The sequence below is a fragment of the Eurosta solidaginis genome, chromosome X (genome assembly GCF_040869045.1).
Source record: "Eurosta solidaginis isolate ZX-2024a chromosome X, ASM4086904v1, whole genome shotgun sequence".
In the NCBI taxonomy this organism is placed as follows: domain Eukaryota; kingdom Metazoa; phylum Arthropoda; class Insecta; order Diptera; family Tephritidae; genus Eurosta; species Eurosta solidaginis.
In genome coordinates, this window is record NC_090324.1 from 20,029,610 (window position 1) to 20,049,543 (window position 19,934).

General features: G+C 37.2%; 1 protein-coding gene across 6 annotated transcripts in view; it reads left to right on the forward strand.

The window, feature by feature from the left end:
• Positions 1–1,988: 1,988 nt before the first annotated feature.
• Positions 1,989–19,934, forward strand: part of unc-13 — a 4,182,017-nt gene continuing 4,164,071 nt past the window's right edge. For 5 of the 6 annotated variants that reach the window (XM_067757836.1, XM_067757834.1, XM_067757838.1 and 2 more), the window contains exon 1: positions 1,989–2,259. The gene's annotated coding sequence lies outside the window, so the exon portion shown is untranslated. The remainder of the gene's footprint in view (positions 2,260–19,934) is intronic. The other variant, XM_067757835.1, reaches the window with a different exon arrangement.

Below are 19,934 nucleotides of genomic sequence, written 5' to 3' on the forward strand. Positions count from 1 at the left end.
TAATGCGAAAGCGTGATTTTTAATTGAGAATAGTGAGTTGTAAATTCGAAAGCGTCATTTGGAAATGAGATTAGTCAATTGCAAATGCGAAAGCGTCACATGGAAATGAGAGCAAATGAGAAAGCGTCATTTGAAAATTCTAAAGCGTCCATTGTGATTGAGAATAGTAACTTGTAAATGAGAATAGTAAATTGTAAATGCGAAATCGTCATATGTAAATGAGAAAGTATCAAATGAAAATGCGAAAGCATCATTTGTAATTGTGAATACGTAGTCAATTATAAATAAGAAAGTATCACTTAAAAATTCGAAAGAGCTATATGGAAATGAGAATAGTCAATTGTAAATGCGAAAGCGTTGTATAGAAATGAGAAAATTGAGTAAGTGAAAATGCGAAAGTTATTAAGAATACAAATTTTCAATTGAAAATGTGAAATTCGTTTTATTGAGTACATTGAATTTAAATAAACCTGTAATAAATAGTATATCGAGCAATGACAATAACTACAAACTGGTATGGGTTCAATGCACTGCCCATGAAAGAGATGCCCACATGGTAATAGGCGAACAACGGACTTCCTTATTTTATTTACGCACACAGCACAATTGTATTTAAACTCCATTTTGGTAGCGCTCGAAAAGTTCGGATATAAATTTTTATTTGGTCAGTTACCGATAGACTTATAAATAAATTCATGCATTTTGCTGCATACACTTTCTAATCGTAAAGTGGTTAATGTGAAAGCTTAATATAAAGTGGCTTAGGTAAAAGTATAAATAAGGAGTTCGAAGTCCGTGGGACAGAATGGGAATAATCAACGAAGCCTTATTTATACCTAATGTTATTTTAGTGAAGTAAATAAGTAGTGGTTAAATACCAACCTAAAAGCTAACCACGGTTTTAAGTTATTTAAGCAATTAGTTTGGATCTGCTTTCTCATTTGCAAGTGACTATTCTCATTTCCCTATGACGCATTTTCAAGTGATACTTTCTTATTTATAACCGAGTGCGTATTCTCAATTACAAATGACGCTTTCGCATTTTCGTTTGATGCCTTTTAATTTACAAGTAACTATTCTCATATGACGCTTTCGCATTTACAATTGACTATTCGCATTTACAACTGACGCTTGCGAAATTACATCTGACGCTTTCTAATTTTCAAATGACGCCTTCTAATTTACAAGTGACTATTCGCATTTCCATGTGACGCTTTCGCATTTACAATTGACAATTCTCATTTCCAAATGACGCCTTCGCATTTACAATTTACTATTCTCATTTACAACTGACTATTCTCAATTACAATTGACGCTTTCAACATTTCATTTACAGTTTTCTCATTTACAAGTGACTATTCTCATATCGAAGTGACGCTTTCGCATTTACAATTGACTATCCTCATTACCACCTGACGCTTTCGCATTTATATCTCACGCTTTCTCATTTACAACTGGAAATGTTGTAGTGGGATGCTGATGTATGTATGTACCGGCTCGTATAGCAAAACGCATTCAGCTGATTCATAGACTGAGTAGTATGTTGGTCTTGCATAATCTAACTTATATGTCAACTAGTAAAACTGATGCATATACCGATTGGTATGTCAACTGGTATGGTGCTGATGCAAATATTGTCAAAGCTTCAAAGTTTCTGCCCTTTTCCATTTTTGAAATTCACCTTTTTGTAAAACGAACACAAATTCGGTATGACGTTTGCAATCAAATGGGAAAACAGAGGGCAATAAAACTTCTGTTAAAACGAAATCACCATTAAGTTTCAATCTATTTAACACGCCGTCTATCGGTTCATCGTATTGTGGTAAGACCATTTTTGGTTCAAAGGAAGAAAAGTGGCAACCGTGGTGCATTTCAACCCCTGCCAATGACTTCGCGTACATGTATGAATATGTACGGATGTAAGTAGGTACGAAATCACTTCGTTTGTTCGCCAGCTCTGGAAGTTAAAATGTTACAGTGCAGTTATATAGAAGCAAAGTAATTCGAGCTAGTATGCAGTTATACATTCATAGTTTATTATCAAAATAAAAAATTACATAGAATTTCTCGTGTAATAAATAAATGGTGTATCGTATTCGAAAAATAAAAATGTTAAAATTGTGAGCCCCGATTTTTCGAAAGCAAAGTAATGATGATTTGAAGTGAATTGTAAATACAACCAGGTGTATGTGGAAGAGATGAAAACTATAGTAGGTTTTAGGATACTGAAAAAAATTTGTTCAGGGAAGAAATATGTATGTAGGTAAACCCTTTATTTTTCTTGAAATTAACACACAAAGCTCATACGAATATGTTACTGTACAAATACTTAAATTTAAAAACTTTTTCATATTAATAATGACGTGTACACAGATAAAAGCATTAACGCGCTTTCATTTATAATATTTCTAGATCACTGTCTATTCTGTCTTTAAATGCGGTAAATTAATTTTTAAATACAAACACTGAATATATGGCCGCACCAATTTTTGTAAGTCTGCCTGCTCCTTATCCCCCAATACAATTTTTGCTCCTTATCCTATCCCCCATATATGTACATACAATTGAGGCATGCATGTGTTAGTGTCGATTGTGGGGTGGATCACAATAAAGCGTAGGGTTTGACTAATGAAGCTTTCAAATATTAAAAAATTTGGCGTTATATTAGATATATAGAATATGTTCTACGACCTCTATGTTTGTAAAATATAAAAAGTGTTGTGTAAATGGGATAAACCTATGTCGATGATGTAAAATTTTTAATCAGAAGATTACAATTATTTTCCAATTAAATTAGGGATATTTCTAGTGTATTCAGATGTTCTGAATAGCAATTCTTTAAGAATGAAATGGGAGGCGAGCATTATTGGCACTAGGTGCTTTTGGGTCCGCCTCACAGTGGTTCAAACTAAAAACGCGCTACAATATATATAGGGCCGTTTTCTCATCCACCCAATAAAGCTCAGTTAACTTACCGGGCAGATAAACTATTCCTAACTTTAAAGTCAACCCTAACGATTTTCATTTTCTCATTTGCCCTGGAAATTAAACCTTGCATTTGATGAAGATACGGTAACGTCACTTAAAAATTGTAATACGTTCAGATTAAAAGTGTACTACTTTTCATGAAAACTGTAATACGTTCACATTAAAAGTGTAGTACTTTTTTTGGTGCATACTTTTAATATGAGCTGCCGGTAATTTAAAAAGAACTTGAGCAAACGAAAATTCACTTATTGTCAGGATAAAGTGAGTGCTAAAATTAACGGCGAACAAATATAAACTCAAATATACTTTTTCATATATTTTTTTTTATTAAGAAAATGAATGGAGCTAAACTTTGGTACATATGTACTTATTATATGTGACCCGGCCTATGAAAAGGTGGCTTATGACTAAAAAAAAAAGAAAACTACTAAGAAACTGAAGAAATGCATTGTTTATCTTTAACAGCTGTTTCTCGCATTTTCTTTTTTGAGTCATAAGCCACCTTTTCATAGGCCGGGTCACATATAAAGCAATATATTAAACAATAAAATATAAAATACATTTAAATATTTTTTTTTAAACTAAAGATTCGCTTATTCGTACCAAAACTTGAAAATACTTATAAACTCACAATCTTATTTTTGCATAATACTTTTTTGGGCCGACCCTTATTTTTGAGTACATCCGCTAATCGGCATGGGACAATTTGAATCAGGTTATTTGGAATACCACCACGAATCTCCCTCCACGAGCTTGTGGTCCTAGCCCCAGTGGGTTAGGGGGTTATAATATACCCGCGGTAGGGGTTGCCAGCGCAATATATAGCTTCTCCAACCCAATTGTCAACCTCACCTATCCTAAGCGAACCGTGTTTCATTAACAGCCGAGGCTCTGGCGACCCCGAACTCCTCATAGAGGGCGGTATGGCCTGGAAGGTCGCATGTGGTCATAACAACTAGATGGTCGGGCTTGGTATCGGAACGTATCGGATCTGCATTCGGCAAAGGGCCATCAACATCGATAACACTCACCAAGGCCTTTGGCGAATATCCTTATCGCTACAACAACAACAACAGTTTGTGATCCTATCCTGCACATCAGACACGGTCTTAATAAAAGGACTTTCCGGAACGTAACACCTTCTTGCCAGGATTCCTCACAAGTTTTCTATGGGGTATCCATCTGGGCCCAAAGCTGGCCATTCTAAAACCCGACACCGAATTCCCCAAGCCACTCCTTTGTTGGTTTTGCTGTATGAATGGACGCGTTATCCTACTGGAAATTAATTTTTCGTCATCTGATAACATTGTGAAAGCAAGGAGGTATTCATATAATGTCTCTTGGTATGCTGGCGCATTCATTCTGCCAGAAACATATACAATTTAGGATTTTATTTCACTTTTAACAGCCGTCCATACTATGACAGACCCTCCTCCCTGTGTACGTTCAGGGATTATTCGAACGTCATTGCGTAAATCATGCTAGTAGTAGCGATATGCATCTGGAGCATGCAAGTTGAACTTTTTTTCATCACTGAATATAACGTGAGATCAGTGGTTAAATTTTGCACATGCCCTTCCGCAACTTTAAGTCTTGCCCAAATTTTCGTAAATCTAAAATTCTTTGAATTTCAATTTCATTCAACTGTTTTCAGCGTGGCATCGCGCGCTTCGACAAACCAGGCAAGGAATGCGGTAATAATAAGAGCACTGCACGATTAAGATTGTACTAATTTCTATAAGAGCAATGGTAATAACCACCAACCAGTGAAAGATCTTACTAAAACAAAATTTACAGTTACAGTTCTCAATAACGGAAATACTCTTCATACACAGAAGCTTACAAAAAGTGAAAACATGTGTAAATAGTAAGAGTTAATAATAGCTGTGTTTTTTTTACATCTATAGACGTTTACGCTTAAACTTTATATGAACTGCTAAGCGTCAAACTTTATCTACTCTTTTGAAACTACCGCGCATAAAATTAGTACTACTAAATTTCAATATGCATTATACTCAGATTCAACAGAAATATGTGTCTAGGTTTCACCTCTACACTAATTCTATGTATCACCTCTTAAAATAATGCGTGCCCACAATTCATCGCAAATGATTCAGCTATATGTTATACACTATGGCAACCAGAAGTTTGTGTCTGCGCTCTTCGGCACAACATGTTCGGTAGCTAGTTGCCGCTGGATGGGTCTCCTAAGCATTATCTAAGTGAGGATACGGGTTTTTTTTTACGCGCAAACGTAAACGTATACGCGTGTAAAAGACACTGCTAATAAAGTTGAGTTTATATTTATTTGCAGCACATACATACTTATTTAGGTTAGGTTAGGGTGGTTGTCCGAGAGCACACTTAGGCCAGTAGTATTAGGCCCGTTGTGATACCATGAAAAACACCATTACCTTTCCTCTTCGACCATTTTGAGGACCTGATGAAAGCTAGCAGGTCCTTGACATCATGTTGCACAACCTGGCTCAGACTATCAAAAAATGGAGCTCCCAGAAAGCGCTGCCGTGCTCCGCTTAGTGCTGGGCAGTTGCAAATGAGGTGAACCAGCGTTTCCTCCTCCTCATCCTCTTTACAACTCCTACAGCAACGACGATAAGGCGCTCCTAACCTTTCTGCATGCATACCTATGAGGCAATGACCCATTAGTGCCCCTACAGGTATGGAAATTGTATCCCTTCTTAGGTTGTACACGTGAGGGGATCTTTTAGGATCCTTTTAGGCCAGGTTTCTTTCGATGTTCGACACCCCGGTGTTTGTAGCCATCTTTCGTCGGCTTGACGGAAGATGTGCTCTTTTAGCATTAGCTTGCATGTGGACAGGGGCATACCTAAGCGTTCTTGTCCAGGAAGAACCTGCCTGGTTGTACCCTGCCTAGCGAGTTCATCTGCAATGCAGTTTCCCTCGATATCCCTATGTCCAGGGACCCATGCGAGGTGTACACGATTCTGTTGAGCCATCTCTTGAAGAGATCGGCGACAGTTTAGTGCTAGTTCAGAATTGATCGAGTGGGAGCGAAGAGAATTTATGGCAGCTTGGCTGTCGCTGAAAATAAAAATTTCTTTGCCGACGGTGTGTGTCCCTATCCTAGCTGCGGCTTCCATTGTGGATGCAACTTCTGCCTGGAATACACTGCAGTGGTCGGGTAGTCTGAAGGAGAGCTGGAGGTCAAGGGACCTTGAGTATACTCCACCTCCAACTCTACCGTTTAGCTTGGAGCCGTCCGTGTATATGGAAATACTGCTGTCAATAGCAAGGCACCTATCCGACTCCGTCCACTCATCCCTGCTGGGGATGCGTATCTTAAAGTTGGTTTCCGCAACTTTTGTGGTCACACAGCGATCCGTGCTAGGAGGAATAAAACTGTATTTCTTTAGTATACTTTCTTGTTGTTCCAACTCGACATATTTCCTTAGACGCAGGCCTGTCGTTACCGCCGCTCGATAACCAGCTAGATCCAAAGGAATGACCTGTAGAGCTTCGCCAGGCGTTATTCTTAGAGCCCCGCTTATGCTTATCATGCTGGATCTGTGGACTTTACCCAACAAGTTTAGGTTTGAAGCCTTGCTCAAGGCTGGCCACCATACGACTATCCCATACAGCAGTATAGGTCGCGGTATAAATCCATCTGCATATGTTGGGGGTGAGTCCCCATTTTTTGCCAATGGCTCTTTTACACGTATATCATGCAATGTATGCTTTCTTTTGTCGCCGAATAACGTTGTCCTTCCAGTTAAGCTTGTTGTGTAAAACTACGCCTAGAATTGTGGTCTTATCTGCCAGGCTTAGGCGCACCCCATTTAGTTCCGGTAGGTTTAACGATGGTATTTTGTATCGTTTGGTATATAAGACAAGCTCAACTTTATCGGAATTGACGCTGAGTCCACATCGCAATACTACCTGCATCAATTCGCATAAAGTTTGAGGGAACTTGCCTCTGTAGATAATCGGTAGGTCATCAGTATATGCCGCAACCTTCCCGCTCCCCCAACTAGTATCTCTTAATAGCGAGTTTACCGTTAGTTTCCATAGCAGAGGGGAAAGGACACCACCCTAGGGCGTGCCCCTTGCGACAAGTCGTGTTATATCAACCTTCCCCAGTGATAGTGAGAGGCTTTGCCTGCCTTAGGAATGAGTATGACCGTAGCGCTCCTCCATGCACACGGAATATAGTTCACAGCCAAACAAGCGGTATATATGTGCCGCAGCCAGTTGGCTGAAAACTCCAAGGAGTAGATAAGTTGAGCGGGGACAATTCCGTCTGGTACAGCAGCCTTAAAAGGTTTAAAACTTTTAACTGCACACCTCACCCTCTCGTTAGTGATGGGTATATTCACAGTTTGGTTTGCTGCAGGTACTTCCGGTGGGTTGGTCATATTTCCCGGGAAATGTGCTGGTCCATGTTCCATTTGGTCTCCGCAGAAAGCTAATAGCTCTTTGCGTCTTAGAAAGGACGCACTATAGCCTTGATGTGTCAACGACACTTTCGACTGCAGTGTAGAAATTTCTCCATGAAGTTCTCTTCGCTTGTCTCAGGACTTTTTTGTAGGTCCTTACTTTGTCCTTATATTCTAGCCATTGTGACCACTTATCAAGGAATTTGGCTTTGTTAAACTGTTCTCTACAGGATTTACGAAGTAGGTCCAAATCATGGGACCACCCGTGAGGCTTACGCTTACCGCAGGGTTTTGGCATTGGACAAGCCTGTTCTAAGGCATTTGCCAATGTGAAGGTTTCTACCAGACCCTCTAGCTCCTCCGTTGATGAGGGGCTTTGTGGGGGCAGTGCTGAGTCCTCTTGCTAGCAGTTCATTATGTAGTTCCCAGTTTGTATTACGTGGGTTACGTCTCGCAATAGGCTGATCGACGAAGAACTCTAACATTACTTCAATATACCGGTGGTCTAAGAAGAAATTTTCCTCAATAACACGCCATCAATAACCTCTTTACGGTTTTTAGTAATAAAAGTTGGTTCATTACCTACATTGCTAACTACCAGATTAGTTGTTAAAAGGTAATCAAAAAGTGACTCACCACGAGTGTTTATGTCGGAACTACCCCACTGCATGTGGTGGACGTTTGCGTCTGTCCCGATGAGCAGATGGACTTTACTTGAGTCGGCCACCAGATCCTTTACCGTCTTTTGCGGAGGAGGTTCCTTTGCAGCGTACGGCATATAATCGGAGGGTAGCGTTAATTGGGTGCCTCCGATTTCCAAGCTGGCCGCTGTAACGTCACCATTGCTATAATTAGGGAAGAGAAAGATATTTAGCTCAGACCTTACTAAAATGCAGGTTCTAACTTTACCTTTATCTGCAGCTCGGATGACCTTAAACCCAATGGCCCCCAATCCGCAAATCCTTGAATTGTTCACCCAGGGTTCTTGGATAAGGAACACGTCGACGTCGCCTTTAGAAAGGCTACTGATGAGGGCAGCCGAGGCTGCCTTACTTTTGTGCAGGTTTATCTGGAGCAACCTCAGCATGAGCTTGCTCAGACTCCCCTGCCTCCATCACCGTGATGTTGTGATCCTCTCCGTCGCTATCCAGCAGAGCATCCTCTATCGACAAATTGCCCAGGGCCCCTGCGCAATTGACGTGGCGGTAACCAGGCTTTCAGCGTCGGAGATTTCCGCTTCCACTTCGGGTGCCTCAATGTCCGTTTCCAAAGAGGCAGTCGAAAGGGATGCGCGCTGTGCGTCCCCACGGTATACGTGACCTCGCCGAGGCCGTAAAATAATCTTCCTTTGCTCTGTCTAAGGCGCTCGAGAGCTTCCTTATTCAGGGCTAACACGACCTGTCTCCTAGGTCCTACAGCGTCCTCGACTTGGATGACACTCCAGTCCTGCGTTGGGAGATCCGGGTTCATCAGTTGCAGCATCCTGAGAATTCCCTCAGGTTCTGCTTGAACTGCTGGAACCCATGCCCTGGCCCTTGGCCGAGCCGGAATGTCCTTCCAGTCGACGACTTCAATAATCGCCCGGGATATACTTCACCCAGTTTTGCGGCTGCTGCCTTGTACAGCGCAACAGACCTTGCGTCTTCGCAAGCGAGTACCTTGATATGGCCCTGGTACCATCCTGCATCAGAACCTCGCGGCGGACTACCCGAAGACTCCATCAGCACGTCGAGAACGGCGTTACCGATTTCATTCCGGACGTACGGCCACTGGTACAGTTTTGCACCACGGTCATTCCCTCGGTCCAGGATTCCTATGAGGATTCGGCCCTTGGCTACCTCGGAAAAGCTGGGTTTGGCTACCGCGGGCTGATTCTGTTGCCTTTTCGGCGGTGGTTTAATATCCTCGTCGGACCTTTGACGCTTGTATGGGGTTGCGCTTTCTACATTCGTTGGCAGAGAACCCCGCAAATTCGGCAGTAGAGCTCGCGCCCTCTTCCACCGAATTCCTGGCGTTCTCTGAGAGCGTTTCCAGCGGAACGCCCTCGCACCTTGACAGGACTTTTGCAGCCCTTCTCTTGTTCCTGTGGAACGATCCCTTGTGGGACTCTTCCTGAGAAGGGGTCCGACCCGTAGTTGCCCCGCGGTCGTACCCCCGGATGATTTCTTGTTTATGGCTCCTTTCTATTTTGTCTCAGTGTGACCAGATCGTAGGACCCCTGCCACAGCCGTGGGAAAAATGGTTGCCGTTCCGGTGATTATTTACATACTATGAATTCATATTCAAAATATATTCATACACTACAAATATTCTTAATTTTATTGGAAAATGTTTTATTTTCATAACCGCAATTTTTTTACTTTTGACTTTTTTGCGTATTTGGAAATCTGACTAAAGATTGGAAATACATATATGTAAGTACGTGGGCCTCCTGTACATACCACTTCTTTGTTTGTATGCCCGTATTATTAATGTTAATGCTAATGTTTCTTTAAGTTCTCTAATCTTATTAAAACGTAGTACTCCTCGTATTTTTGTCAAAAATTACTTAATATAATAACTTGTTTACTGCCGCAGAAAATGCTTATTTCTTTTAGGCAAAAAAAGGCGGTTATTTTCGCGGGTTGAAAAGTTATGCGTTTTTATTAGGTTGGGGGATAGTTAAAATTTTAGCAGCTAATGTGTGTTCAATAAGCTGTCCGCTAAAAAAATTTGCTTTTCCGAGCAGAAAATAATAAAATTTGATTAAAAATAAACAGTGCATATATTTAGCCGAATTGGATAACTTCTAGAACCGCAACGTTGCACTTCAAAATTTTTAAAACCATATATTAATATATGTATATAATTTAAATAAAACAGTGTATGGACGTTAATTTGTTAGTCATTTATTATGTGAAAAAACACAGAGAATTAGATTATGAGGGTAAAAATCAGTGAAAGTTTATTTGATATGACATTTCTCGAAGTTAACGCCGTTGAAAAACCAGAAAACACCATTTTCCTACAATTCAAAACGTGGTCATTTTTTTATATGGAACTGTGAAAATGATTCACACCCCATTAAAGATCTTCTTTCGCTCTACCATCCCATCAATTTCCCATCCAGTTCTTTATTGATGTATGTATATGGCAACCAGTGGCGTGCCCAGCAAAAACTGACTAGACAAGCCAATGTATGAAGGGTAAAACTTGGCAGTCGACAATGTATCCCATACTAAAAAATTTTTGTATGCTTTAAATAAATATTTTTTTTAATTTATATTCTTATGACACAGTTTACAAATTATTTATATTCCCATTTAAATCGTCTATTTTGTTTTAGAAATAATTTAATAACATTATCATAAAAATTATTTCAGCGTTTAATTGTCACAACTAATTCCATTTCGATAGCTATAATTGAAAGTTCTGAAAGACGTTCTTGTCCTTGAGTATTTCTTAGATATTTGTGAATTCTTTTTAAAACTGAAAAGGATCACTCTGCTGAACAGCTGGTTGCTGGAATGGTTATTATGAGGAGTGCCAATTTTAATAATTCAGAAAACACATATTGGAGACAATTTACATTTATAAAATCAATTAGTTGAAAGGGATTGTTATCCCTTCAACCCGTTGAAGAATACAATGATATTAGCTGAGCTTTTAACACATTTTCGTCAAAATATTCCGAATAAGACATAGTAGCTCATTTTGTTGAAAATTCAAATTATATTTGTGCAAATGTCTGTTATCTAATAGTTTAAAAAATCTTAGCTTAAACATTTCTGAATACTTCTCATTTATTTGGGAAGATATATTGTCAATTATTTGTATAAATATCCTTTTAAGCTCTGTTTTAGGACAGGTTGTTTCCTTTCAGTCGCGGAGCTGTGTTGTTTAGATATGAATTATCATAAAAACTATTAAAAAGCGCCTGAAAGTCAGTTCGCAATCAACTCTCAAATTCTTTTATCTTATTTATACTATACCCAACGTCAACTTCGCACTTTTGTATAATATTATACAGAATATCTGTTTTTTCAAAAACAGTACGAAATACTTCAAGAAAAAAGTTAAACTCAAAAGACGTAAGCGAATTGAAAAAATTTCGTGTGAGAAAATTAGTATCCCCATCCCACTGATGATCATTTTCAATCATATCAGTAAAGAGATTTTTTAAATTACCCCTCTGATCTAGAACTATATTAACAATATGAGACGAATATGACCAGCGCATTGCAGCGATATGACGAAACCGGTTATTACAAAATTTGTTATAGGAATTGGAGCGTTCAGTACTGTTATTAAAAAATGAAACCAGTGACTGAATAGCGAAGAAAAATGAGCTTACTTCCCCCATCCTATTGCATGACTTTGACAAAACTAAATTTAAAATGTGAGCATTGCACCACACGTATATAGCATTTGGAAAATCTTCCTTTACTCTTTTCTGCATTCCGTTCTTCAATCCGGACATTACAGTAGCTCCGTCATAGCTTTGAGCAATCAACTTTTTCCCGCAGTCATACTTATCAAGAAGAACCAAAATTACCTTAGTAAATGCAGTTGCAGTACGCTTTTCAGAAACACCAACAAATCCCGTGAACCTGTCATGTACTTTGTTATCAAAAAATACCTAAAAATCACGCATAGTTGTTCTCTGTTACTTATGTCTGGCGTCTTATCCAAAATGATGGAAACAAAGGAAGTGCCTTTAACCTCAAGCGCGACCCGAGCTTTTATAATATCCGACACACTTTTTATTATGTCGTTTTGTATTCTGTTCGATATATATCTCGGCCCAGATGTCCCCTTTGCCTCAAAATGCTTTTCTGAAACAGGTTCATATTTTGCCAATAAATAGAGACACTCCAAAAAATTCCCTTTATTTAAAGACATTTCGGACTCGTCGTGACCCCTAAAAGGCAGCTCTTGTTGTGCTAAATGACACACAATATTAACCAAACGCTGAAAGACACTTCCATTGTGGTCGAACTTAGAATTGTACTTAATAATTTCCTCTGAAAATTGTCGACACAAAGACGTTTCTATAAGCTATTTTCTAAAATTAAAGAAAGAAATAGTAGAATTGAGATGTTTTTGAGTGTTTTGATTTCTTTTTAAAGCATTAGCTAAGTTATTCAAGTCGTCATAGCCAGTCGAATTCCAAATATTTTTATCATTTGAGAAAAAATACAATACCAACAAAATAATTTATTTAAATGAGAGAAACCAGCTATCCAGCGGGTCTTGTAAACTGAGCGACTGAAAACCCTCTTGCGTGTTTTAGAAATTTGTATTATACGTAAGTTAGGAGTAGGCCTTTCAGATTCAATGATTTCATTTTTTTTTGTACAAAACTTAAAGTTTGTAGCTTTCTGCTTGAAACTAGTACTTCAACACATTTTAATTCCTCGCAGAAAATAATATCTACATCCAAAGAAGTAATTTTTTTTTGGCAGACCTGTATATCGTATATACGTGGAAAAAATTATTTAGTATAAATTTACAAGTGTTTGTGCTTCGGTTACGGGTATATCCTTCCTAGTAGTTTCAAATGTGTAGGGAAAATATTGTAAAGTATATAGCTGCTTCGGAGCTCGTATAAATATAGGTGTATGTATACCACTTCGAATTTTCCAATGCAGTTTTTCTAAATAATAAAATAATTTAGAAAATTTAATAATAGTTCTGTATGGAAATATACACTAGCACAACTCACGTGAATGTATATGTATGAGTAAAGGTATGAGTATAGGTCGCTGGTTCATATCCGGCTCGAAGGACCAATGATTGCGGGGGGAATGTGGCACCCGTGTCGTGGGGCGCGATCGCACGCAAATAAAAGAAATAGAAAAGAGAAGAATTATTACCGATTCGTTACAATTTATTTATAAACAATAAATATTTTACAATAATGGTTTATACAAGTGAAGCACTCACAGACTTCCTGGACGTCAGGGAGTTTAATTAATTTCACAATATAAATAGCAATTCCGAGTGAATATGCCGTAGTGCAGTTAGGAAGAAATTAATCGAATTACCAAATGCACTTAACACGTTCAAATGTATGCCAGCGATTAATTGCAAATAGCAAGTTAAAAAATTAAAATTTAAGTTATGTGACAATGGCTAGGAGCCAAAATTGTACAAAATAAATTCAAAAGGCAACTCAGATTTTTAACATTAATTATTTTCAAATCTTAATTCACTGACACTCGCACTGGATAAAATGGCTGACTTAAAAAAAAATCACTTTTTTTCTTACTCACCTGGGGCTAGCTGCTGGCTCTTTGACGTTCCAAATAGAAAAGAAAGATTTAAAAACGAAAAAGGTCCGCACCACCTGCCGATAGCTAACTTTCGTCGAGTTTTTCCCCTTTGAAGTTAGCGCTCGGCAGGGGTGGGCCGTTACCGGTAAATAATAATATTGCCAAAAAATGTGCATTAGGGTGGTAGCGAATATTTAGGCTGGTGGCCTAAACAAGTTTCTTTGTACGATGTCAGTGGAGTTGCAATTTTTATTGTTTCATTAATATCCGTATACATAAATTGTTGTTGTTTAACAATTTACGCAATGTATTGCAACACTTTTTAAATAAAAGATATACTAAAAAGCTTCGAATAATGAAAAAGAAAATAATTTGTTTGCACTGCTTAGCGTTTTTTTAATTCGTGTGCGAAATTTCACGTCTTTATTGGTTTGCGAAACAAAGGAGAAAGGAAACATTCCTCCATTGGCCAAACAATACAGGTGATGTTCGAGGAGCAGCTGCTTGGTAGTTTTTTCATTTAATTTGCCATTACATCCTTTGGCCAGTACGATTTTGGCATTTAACCAGACAATTACAATACCAACATACATGGAATTTGTGTGTCTGTTGGATGTACATATATAGCGGCGCCATCACTTGTATTGTTCCGCCATGATTTCTTATAGCGTTTTCTTTTCTGAAATAAATTGTTGCCTAAGTAAATGGTAAAGCCTTAATAGAGTTATTCCTACCCCAGAAAATTGTCAATATTTATAGTGCATACAAAGAACAATTCAACTCACCATATTCACCCATATCACAAAGTATCTAAGAAGATTGCGCATTGCGCATGTAAACATTAGATCAGCTCTTTTTATGGGCAATTCTTACGTCATTTTCCTTTCATTCACTCAAACAGTCAACTGTGATGTAGATGCGCAGAACGAAGCAATTTTGAACTCGTGAATGCGCAATCTGGGTAGGTGATTTGTGTGAGCGAATTGAGGGTTTCACAGAGTTGCACTGCCACACCACCATTTTATACAGGGTAAAAGTGTAACGCTTTTGCGTTGCGAGCAGGCAACAATTTTCACAAAAGAACGAAATACCCCGTTAAGGCGGTGCCTGTTTTTTAGAATAGAACAACAAACTTTGCGCGGCGTACAAAAAGCGTAACACTATAGCCAGAAAAGAAAACTCTCCCAATAAACATTTTTGTTGGAAATTGATTTGAGGTCAAATGGAAATCCAACTTGTTTTCCAAATTCCAATGTTTAATATCCACTGTACCTCCAATGGAGAACCAACCCATTCTCAAACAAAACGCCACATTTTTATACCTTTCATGAAAATGAAATGGTATATTAATTTCGCCACGAAACCGAAAATTGTAAGTCCTTAAAGGAAAATAGATAGACCCACCATTAAGTATACCGAAATAATCAGGTTGAAGAGCTGAGTTGATTTAGCCATGTCCGTCTGTCCGTCTGTCTGTTTGTATGCAAACTAGTCCTCAATTTTTGAGATATCTTGATAAAATTTGGTGAGCGGGTGTATTTGGGTGTCCGATTATACATTTGTCGGAACCGACCGGATCGGACCACTATAGCATATATCCTCCATACAACCGATTTTTAAGAAAAAGAGGATTTTTGTAATATCTTACCCAATTTAACAGATTGAAGCTTCAAACTTCACCATATACTTTCGTATATTGCAGATATTGTTGCCTGAAAAAATTTATGAGATCGGTCGTATATATAGTATATATCCCCCACAACCGATTGTTCAGATAAGGAACTTTTCGTAATTACTGCCCTATTTTAAGAGCTAGAGGCTTCAAATTTCAACGAATGCTTACGTATATAGCATATATTGTTGTCTGAAAAAATCATAGAGATCGGTTGTATATATAGTATATATCTCATACAACCGATTGTTCAGATAAGAAACTTTTCGCAATTTCTACCCCATTTTAACAGCTATAAGCTTCAAATTTCACTGATTGCTTACGTATATAGCATATATTGTTGTCTGAAAAAATCATAAAGATCGGTGGTATATATAGTATATATATGTGGGTATATATAGTATATATATAGTATATATATATATATATTTTTTCGCAAATTTTAGCCCCATTTTAACAGCTAGAAGCTTCAAATTTCACCGAATACTTACGTATATAGCATATATTGTTGTCTGAAAAAATCATAGAGATCGGTTGTATATATAGTATATATCTCATACAACCGATTGTTCAGATAAGAAACTTTTCGCAATTTCTACCCCATTTTAACAGCCATAAGCTTCAAACTTCACTGATTGCTTACGTATATAGCATATATTGTTGTCTGAAAAAATCATAGACATCGGTTGTATATATAGTATATATCTCATACAACCGATTGTTCAGATAAGAAACTTTTCGCAATTTCTACCCCATTTTAACAGCTATAAGCTTCAAATTTCACCGATTGCTTACGTATATAGTATGTATTGTTTTGTCAAAAAATCATAGAGATCGGTGATATATATAATATATATATGATGGTATATATAGTATATATATATAGTATATATATATTTTTTTTACGATTTCGGACCCATTATATGAAGTATATAATATATATACCACCGATCTCTATGATTTTTTCAGACAACAATATATGCTATATACGTAAGCATTTTGTGAAATTTGAAGCTTCTAGCTGTTAAAACGGGGCAGAAATTGCGCAAAGTTTCTTATCTGAACAATCGGTTGTATGAGATATATACTATGTATACCACCGATCTCAATGATTTTTTCAGACATCAATATATGCTATACACGTAAGCAAATGGTGAAATTTGAAGCTTTTAGCTGTTAATAAAAGCACCGTGTGGCACCCGTGTCGTGGGGCGCGATCGCACGCAAATAAAAGAAATAGAAAAGAGAAGAATTATTACCGATTCGTTACAATTTATTTATAAACAATAAATATTTTACAATAATGGTTTATACAAGTGAAGCACTCACAGACTTCCTGGACGTCAGGGAGTTTAATTAATTTCACAATATAAATAGCAATTCCGAGTGAATATGCCGTAGTGCAGTTAGGAAGAAATTAATCGAATTACCAAATGCACTTAACACGTTCAAATGTATGCCAGCGATTAATTGCAAATAGCAAGTTAAAAAAATTAAAATTTAAGTTATGTGACAATGGCTAGGAGCCAAAATTGTACAAAATAAATTCAAAAGGCAACTCAGATTTTTAACATTAATTATTTTCAAATCTTAATTCACTGACACTCGCACTGGATAAAATGGCTGATTTAAAAAAAACTCACTTTTTTTCTTACTCACCTGGGGCTAGCTGCTGGCTCTTTGACGTTCCAAATAGAAAAGAAAGATTTAAAAATGAAAAAGGTCCGCACCACCTGCCGATAGCTAACTTTCGTCGAGTTTTTCCCCTTTGAAGTTAGCGCTCGGCAGGGGTGGGCCGTTACCGGTAAATAATAATATTGCCAAAAAATGTGCATTAGGGTGGTAGCGAATATTTAGGCTGGTGGCCTAAACAAGTTTCTTTGTACGATGTCAGTGGAGTTGCAATTTTTATTGTTTCATTAATATCCGTATACATAAATTGTTGTTGTTTAACAATTTACGCAATGTATTGCAACACTTTTTAAATAAAAGATATACTAAAAAGCTTCGAATAATGAAAAAGAAAATAATTTGTTTGCACTGCTTAGCGTTTTTTTAATTCGTGTGCGAAATTTCACGTCTTTATTGGTTTGCGAAACAAAGGAGAAAGGAAACATTCCTCCATTGGCCAAACAATACAGGTGATGTTCGAGGAGCAGCTGCTTGGTAGTTTTTTCATTTAATTTGCCATTACATCCTTTGGCCAGTACGATTTTGGCATTTAACCAGACAATTACAATACCAACATACATGGAATTTGTGTGTCTGTTGGATGTACATATATAGCGGCGCCATCACTTGTATTGTTCCGCCATGATTTCTTATAGCGTTTTCTTTTCTGAAATAAATTGTTGCCTAAGTAAATGGTAAAGCCTTAATAGAGTTATTCCTACCCCAGAAAATTGTCAATATTTATAGTGCATACAAAGAACAATTCAACTCACCATATTCACCCATATCACAAAGTATCTAAGAAGATTGCGCATTGCGCATGTAAACATTAGATCAGCTCTTTTTATGGGCAATTCTTACGTCATTTTCCTTTCATTCACTCAAACAGTCAACTGTGATGTAGATGCGCAGAACGAAGCAATTTTGAACTCGTGAATGCGCAATCTGGGTAGGTGATTTGTGTGAGCGAATTGAGAGTTTCACAGAGTTGCACTGCCACACCACCATTTTATACAGGGTAAAAGTGTAACGCTTTTGCGTTGCGAGCAGGCAACAATTTTCACAAAAGAACGAAATACCCCGTTAAGGCGGTGCCTGTTTTTTAGAATAGAACAACAAACCTTGCGCGGCGTACAAAAAGCGTAACACTATAGCCAGAAAAGAAAACTCTCCCAATAAACATTTTTGTTGGAAATTGATTTGAGGTCAAATGGAAATCCAACTTGTTTTCCAAATTCCAATGTTTAATATCCACTGTACCTCCAATGGAGAACCAACCCATTCTCAAACAAAACGCCACATTTTTATACCTTTCATGAAAATGAAATGGTATATTAATTTCGCCACGAAACCGAAAATTGTAAGTCCATAAAGGAAAATAGATAGACCCACCATTAAGTATACCGAAATAATCAGGTTGAAGAGCTGAGTTGATTTAGCCATGTCCGTCTGTCCGTCTGTCTGTTTGTATGCAAACTAGTCCTCAATTTTTGAGATATCTTGATAAAATTTGGTGAGCGGGTGTATTTGGGTGTCCGATTATACATTTGTCGGAACCGACCGGATCGGACCACTATAGCATATATCCTCCATACAACCGATTTTTAAGAAAAAGAGGATTTTTGTAATATCTTACCCAATTTAACAGATTGAAGCTTCAAACTTCACCATATACTTTCGTATATTGCAGATATTGTTGCCTGAAAAAATTTATGAGATCGGTCGTATATATAGTATATATCCCCCACAACCGATTGTTCAGATAAGGAACTTTTCGTAATTACTGCCCTATTTTAAGAGCTAGAGGCTTCAAATTTCAACGAATGCTTACGTATATAGCATATATTGTTGTCTGAAAAAATCATAGAGATCGGTTGTAGATATAGTATATATCTCATACAACCGATTGTTCAGATAAGAAACTTTTCGCAATTTCTACCCCATTTTAACAGCTATAAGCTTCAAATTTCACTGATTGCTTACGTATATAGCATATATTGTTGTCTGAAAAAATCATAGACATCGGTTGTATATATAGTATATATCTCATACAACCGATTGTTCAGATAAGAAACTTTTCGCAATTTCTACCCCATTTTAACAGCTATAAGCTTCAAATTTCACTGATTGCTTACGTATATAGCATATATTGTTGTCTGAAAAAATCATAAAGATCGGTGGTATATATAGTATAAATATGTGGGTATATATAGTATATATATAGTATATATATATATATATTTTTTCGCAAATTTTAGCCCCATTTTAACAGCTAGAAGCTTCAAATTTCACCGAATACTTACGTATATAGCATATATTGTTGTCTGAAAAAATCATAGAGATCGGTTGTATATATAGCATATATCTCATACAACCGATTGTTCAGATAAGAAACTTTTCGCAATTTCTACCCCATTTTAACAGCCATAAGCTTCAAACTTCACTGATTGCTTACGTATATAGCATATATTGTTGTCTGAAAAAATCATAGACATCGGTTGTATATATAGTATATATCTCATACAACCGATTGTTCAGATAAGAAACTTTTCGCAATTTCTACCCCATTTTAACAGCTATAAGCTTCAAATTTCACCGATTGCTTACGTATATAGTATGTATTGTTTTGTCAAAAAATCATAGAGATCGGTGATATATATAATATATATATGATGGTATATATAGTATATATATATAGTATATATATATTTTTTTTACGATTTCGGACCCATTATATGAAGTATATAATATATATACCACCGATCTCTATGATTTTTTCAGACAACAATATATGCTATATACGTAAGCATTTTGTGAAATTTGAAGCTTCTAGCTGTTAAAACGGGGCAGAAATTGCGCAAAGTTTCTTATCTGAACAATCGGTTGTATGAGATATATACTATGTATACCACCGATCTCAATGATTTTTTCAGA